Source organism: Sapajus apella, unplaced genomic scaffold (genome assembly GCF_009761245.1).
Source record: "Sapajus apella isolate SASKATOON/1434 unplaced genomic scaffold, GSC_monkey_1.0 scaffold103, whole genome shotgun sequence".
Classification (NCBI taxonomy): Eukaryota; Metazoa; Chordata; class Mammalia; order Primates; family Cebidae; genus Sapajus; species Sapajus apella.
The window spans coordinates 4624589-4630588 of NW_022437043.1; the positions used below are offsets into that span (position 1 = coordinate 4624589).

General features: G+C 46.8%; 1 pseudogene; it reads right to left on the minus strand.

Annotated features, from left to right (window-relative positions):
* Positions 1-2252: 2252 nt before the first annotated feature.
* Positions 2253-2373, minus strand: LOC116536810 (annotated as a pseudogene).
* Between the last annotated feature and the right edge of the window lie 3627 nt (positions 2374-6000).

The window sequence follows — 6000 nt, forward strand, 5'->3', positions numbered from 1 at the left end:
GAGCTTTTGTTCTGGGATGCATTTCATTGTCTCTGTCTTTCTTTCTTGGCTATTGTGAATAGTGCTGCAATAAGCATGAGAGTGCAGATATCTCTTCAACATGATTTCATACCCTTTGGATATACACCCAGTGGTGGGTTTGTTGGATGATATGGTGGTTCTGTTGTTAACTTTTTGAGGAATCTCCATACACTTTTCCATAGTGGCTATACTAACACACATTCCCATCGACAGCCTGCAAGAGTTCCCTTTTTGCCATATCCTCACCAGCACTTGTTATCTTTTGCCTTTCTGGTAATAGCCATTCTACCAGGTGTAAGGTGATATCTCATTGTGGTTTTGATTTGTATTTCACTGATGATTAGTGTTACTGAGCATTTTTCTTATATACCTGTTGGTCATTCATATGTTTTATTTTGAGAAATGTCTATTCAGTTTCTTTGCCCTTCTTTTTTATTTCTTTTTTGAGAGACTCACTCTGTCGCTCAAGCTGGGGTGCAGAGGCACAATCTCGGCTCACTTCAACTTCTGTCTCATGTGTTCAAGTGATCCTCCTGCCTCAGCCTCTCTAGTAGCTGGGACTACAGGGGCGTACCACCATGCATGGCTAATTTTTGTATTTTTAGTAGAGATGGGGTTTCACCACGTTGGCCAGGCTGGACTTGAACTCCTGATCTCAAGTGATCCACCCACTTCGGCCTCCCAGAGTGCTGGGATTATAGGCATGAGCCACTGTGCTCAGCCAACTTTATTCTTTCTGCTCAAGATTTCTTGGCTCTTAGGAGTCTTTCTTTTTTTTCTTTTTCCTTAGATCCAGGGAGAGACTGGATATTATGGGTCTTTTGTGATTCCATATAAATTTTAGGATTGTTTTTTCTATTTCTGTGAAGAATGTCTTTTTTTTTTTTTTTTTTGAGAGAGAGTCTTGCTCTGTCATCCAGGCTGGAGTGCAGTGGCATGATCTTGGCTCATTGCAACCTCTGTCTCCCAGGTTGAAGCAATTGTTGTGCCTCGGCCTCCCGAGTAGCTGGGATTACAGGTGCCTGTCACCACACCCCGATGATTTTTGTATTTTTAGTAAAGACTGGGTTTCGCCATGTTGGCAAAACTGGTTATAAACTCCTGACCTCAGGTGATCCACCCTCTTTGGCCTCCCAAAGTGCTAGAATTACAGGCATGAGCCACCACACCCAGCCAGTATTTTTTGTTTTTTGAGACAGAGTCTCACTCTGTTGCCCAGGCTGGGGTGCAGTGGCATGATCACGGCTCACTGCAGCCTTAATCTTCCCAGGCTCAAGTGATCTTCCTGCCACAGCCTCCCAAGTAGCTGGGATTATAGGAGCACGCTGCCACACCCGGATAATTATTTTGTATTTTAGTAGAGACAGGGTTTCACTGTGTTGCCCAGGCTGGTCTCAAACTCCTGAGCTCAGGCAATCCACCTGCCTCAGCCTCCCAAAGTGCTAGGATTACAGGCGTGAGCTATGGTGCGCAGCCTGGAAACACAATTTTAAAAACCACAGCAGTCACTTAACACTTTCACTGAAAGTATAACTTCAAAAAGTGATATTTGCAGTCTTTTTTTTTTTTTTTTTTTTCGAGACAGAGCCTTGCCCTGTTGCCTAAGCTGGAGTGCGGAGGCTTGATCTCGGCTCACTGCAGCCTCTGCCTCCTGGGTTCAAGCGATTCTCCTGCCTCAGCCTCCCGAGTAGCTGGGATTACAGGCATGCACCACCATGCCCAGCTAATTTTTGTATTTTTAGTAGAGATGGGGTTTCACCGTGTTAGCCAGGATGGTCTCTATCCCTTGACCTTATAATCCACCCACCTCGGTCTTCCAAAGTGCTGGGATTATAGGCGCGAGCCACCGCATCCGTACTGATATTTACACTCTTTTTTTTTTTTTTTTTTAATTCAGTCTCCGTAGAGACTGTCAAAAATTGCCAGTGCCGACTATATTTCAAGTCGTCATGTCGAGGTATTGGGAAAAGTTTTTTTTTTTTTTTTTTTTGAGATGGAGTTTCACTCATGTTACCCAGGCTGGAGTGCAATGGCGCGATCTCGGCTCACCGCAACCTCCGCCTCCTGGGTTCAGGCAATTCTCCTGCCTCAGCCTCCTGAATAGCTGGGATTACAGGCACGCACCACCATGCCCAGCTAATTTTTTTTGTAGTTTTAGTAGAGACGGGGTTTCACCATGTTGACCAGGATGGTCTCGATCTCTTGACCTCGTGATCCACCCGCCTCGGCCTCCCAAAGTGCTGGGATTACAGGCTTGAGCCACCGCGCCCGGCATTGGGAAAAGTTTTCAATTAGCAGTAATCATGCCTTGGATAAACCTCATTGGCTACGATACTGCCATTGCGCAAAGCTGATATTTACACTCTTAAAGCATTTAAATGAGTGAATTAGATAGAGATAAAGGGAAAATTAATATCCCAGAGCTCCATAATGTCCTGAGAAAAGGGCTTTGTGTGTCATAGACATCATTCTCAAGTGTCACTGAGTCCTTCCTTGATCTGAAGGTCGCATTTCCCCGGTGTCTCTTCCATACCATCTTGCTCTCGAAAAAAGGAGCATACTCAGGTTTGGGTCAGATCCCTCCTCCTAACCTCCATTTCTGGCCTTGATCTCATTCTCTACAGCTGTGAAAGTCATATGTTGAATGATCCTCTGAACAGAGAGCTCCTGCTGCTCTGAGTTTTCATGGTTCCAAGAATACAAATGAAATAACAGCGTAATCTAAATTTTATAGGAACGTGCCACTCACTCAACTGTGTCTAGCCTGTGTGTGCACGTGTGGGTTTCAGTATTCTGGGAAGACACGAATTACAGTGAATGCACTTCCAAGCCATGACAAACAATAAAACTGGACACAATATGGCTGACCGTCTCTATGGCAACCTCTGATGACCCTGTGTATGCATGTTTCACTCATTTTGGCGAATCACATTTTAAAATATAAATGATCTTATGTTGATGGTCATGATTTTGTGACTATCGGTTATTTGTGACCATGATAACTCCATTATTATTTCTGCTCCGGAATCTTAGAAGAGCTGTGGAGGAGGTTGGGGGAGGACACACCAGGAGAGAGATGACTCATTTTAACCTTTTCTGGAACAAACAAGTAATTACTTCAGAAAAAGATGACTTCAGTATCTACTTCCTCCCACGAGCTTTCCATGGTGATGCAGAAATGCCTGTCTGCCTTGACCCTGTCCTTTAAGCACTGCCATCAGACTGGGGCTTCTGTTCTTTTGTTTTAGAGATAGGGTCTCACTCTGTCATGCAGGCTGGAGGACAGGGGCACAATCACAGCTCACTGCAGCCTTCATCTCCCAGGCTTAAAGAATCCTCCCACCTCAACCTCTTGAGTAGCTGCGACTATAAGCAAGCACCACCTTGCCTGGCCAATTTTTAAATTTTTTGTAGAGACGTAGTCTCACTACTTTGCCCAGGCTAGTCTTGAACTGCTAGGCTTAAACAATCCTCCACCTCTACCTCCCAAAGTGCTAGAGTTACAGAGGTGAGCCACCGTGCCCGGCCAGCTTCTGTTTTTTTCATGTTTTCTTTCTTTTTCTTTTTTCTTTTTTGAGTCAGAGTATCTCTTTGTTGCCCAGGCTGGAGTGCAGTAGTGCAATCTCGGCTCACTACGACCTCTACCTCCTAGACCTTGAACTCCTAGGTTCAAGCGATTCTCTTGCATCAGCCTCCCGAGTAGCTGGGACTATGGGCACCTTGCCACCACGCCAGGTTAATTTTGTTTTTTGTTTGTTTGGTATTTTTTTTGAGATGGACTCTTGCTCTGTCACCCAGGCTGGAGTGCAGTGGCACAATCTCGGCTCACTGCAACCTCTGCCTCCCAGGTTCAAGAGATTCTCCTGCCTCAGCCTCCCGAGTAGTTGGGACTATAGGAACCTGCCACTATGCCATGCTAATTTTTGTATTTTTAGTAGAGACGGGGTTTTATCATGTTGGCCAGGCTGGTCTTGAACTTCTGACCTTAGGTGATCTGCCCACCTCGACTTCCCAGAGTCCTGGGATTACAGGCATGAGCCACTGTACCTGACCACTTTTTGTATTTTTAATAAAGGCAGGGTTTCACCATGTTGGCCAGGCTGGTCTCATTCCTAACGACAGATGATCCATCTGCCTTGGCCTCCCAAAGTGCTGGGATTATAGGTGTGAGCCACCACGCCTAGCTCAGCTTCTGTATTTAAATGAGTCTGGAGGAAGCTCTTTTTTTTTTTTTTTTTTTTTTTGAGACGGAGTTTCACTCATGTTACCCAGGCTGGAGTGCAATGGCGCGATCTCGGCTCACCGCAACCTCCGCCTCCTGGGTTCAGGCAATTCTCCTGCCTCAGCCTCCTGAGTAGCTGGGATTACAGGCACGCGCCACCATGCCCAGCTAATTTTTTGTATTTTTAGTAGAGACGGGGTTTCACCATGTTGACCAGGATGGTCTCGATCTCTTGACCTCGTGATCCACCCGCCTCGGCCTCCCAAAGTGCTGGGATTACAGGCTTGAGCCACCGCGCCCGGCCTGGAGGAAGCTTTTTTGGTGAGACACTGGTTTGTCTTATCCTTGTTGGGGACAACTCTTTGAGGGCCTCAATTGCCAATGTCTCATCATGGGAATTTAAGAACTTCTGCGAAGCATCTTAATCAGCCCATTAAACCAGATGGCCACGGAAACTCTAACGTGGCAAATCTAAGGCTTCCAGGGGTCACAACTAGGACAGTGAGTTATGGATTCAGAGCATGGCTGGGTGCCATGGCTCACAACTGTAACCCTAATGATTTGGGAGGCCAAGGTGGGAAAATCACTTGAGGCCATGAGTTCAAGACAAGCCTGGGCAACATAGTGAGACCCTGTCTCTACAAAAAATTTAAAAATTACCCAGGCATGGTGGCATGCACCTATAGTCTGAGCTAGTCGGGAGGCTGTGGTGGGAGGATTATTGACTGAGTCCAAGAGGTTGAGGCTGCAGTGAGCCAAGGTCATGCCACTGAGCCCCATCCTGGGTGACAGAGCCAGACCCCATCTCTTAAAAAAAATAGATTCAGGCCACAACATCTGCAAGGCACCAGCATTTGAGAAGTCGCCACTCTCCATGGCCTGGCACTAGTTTTCATCCTGTTATTAGAAATGCATCAATACTCTGTGGTGAAGGAGACAGCTTTACCCGCACCTGCACCGAGAGCTGTGAAAATGCACACTATAAGAAGGAGCCAGACAGGGCCCAAGTCCCTCTGTGACGCATGGGCCGTGACAAAGGTGTCATGTTGGCCACAGAAAGCACGATTGTTTTGTCCTTGTGCGTTGCAGGGGCTGGAGGTTGAATGCATGACCTTCGCTGTTGTCACAGGAGCCGAGGCTTTCTCAGAGGCCCTTTCTTGTGATGCCCGAACAACCTCGCAGAAAATGCTAATTGGTTACTCACCAAAACGATTGTAAAAAAATGATGCTTTGGGCTTCAATGCCCCACCACAGCTTTAATCTCACCAAGAAACCCTAGGCCAAGCTTGTGCAACCCTTGGCCCACAGGGCACATTCGACCCAGGACAGCTTTGAATGCGGCCCAACACAAGTTCCCACGCTTTCTTAAAACCTTATAAATTCTTCTTCAAATCCCTCCCGCGTTTCCCAGAGCAGGCCAGTCCCTCACACCAGCCTCAAAGGCCAGCAGGGCTTTTCCTCACAGACTGAGAGCTATGGTCGCTGACAGGTTCAAAAGCGATGATAACATAGTCAAGACTCTTCCTTAGGGCTTGAGGGTTCCAGCAAACACCTGCCATCTGTCTGCCTGCTTTTTCTGTCACTTCGGAAATTCTGGTATCATGCCCACGGTCAAAGCAACTAACTTCTGCGGCTACTAGAACTTTCTTTCTGCTTTTCTCACTCTGCGTTTGCTGCTGCTGTTGATGAAACTCAGCTTCTTGTTCCTAGGCACACTCAGAGCGAGGATCCGTAGGAGGCTTTGCTTCTCAGGTCAC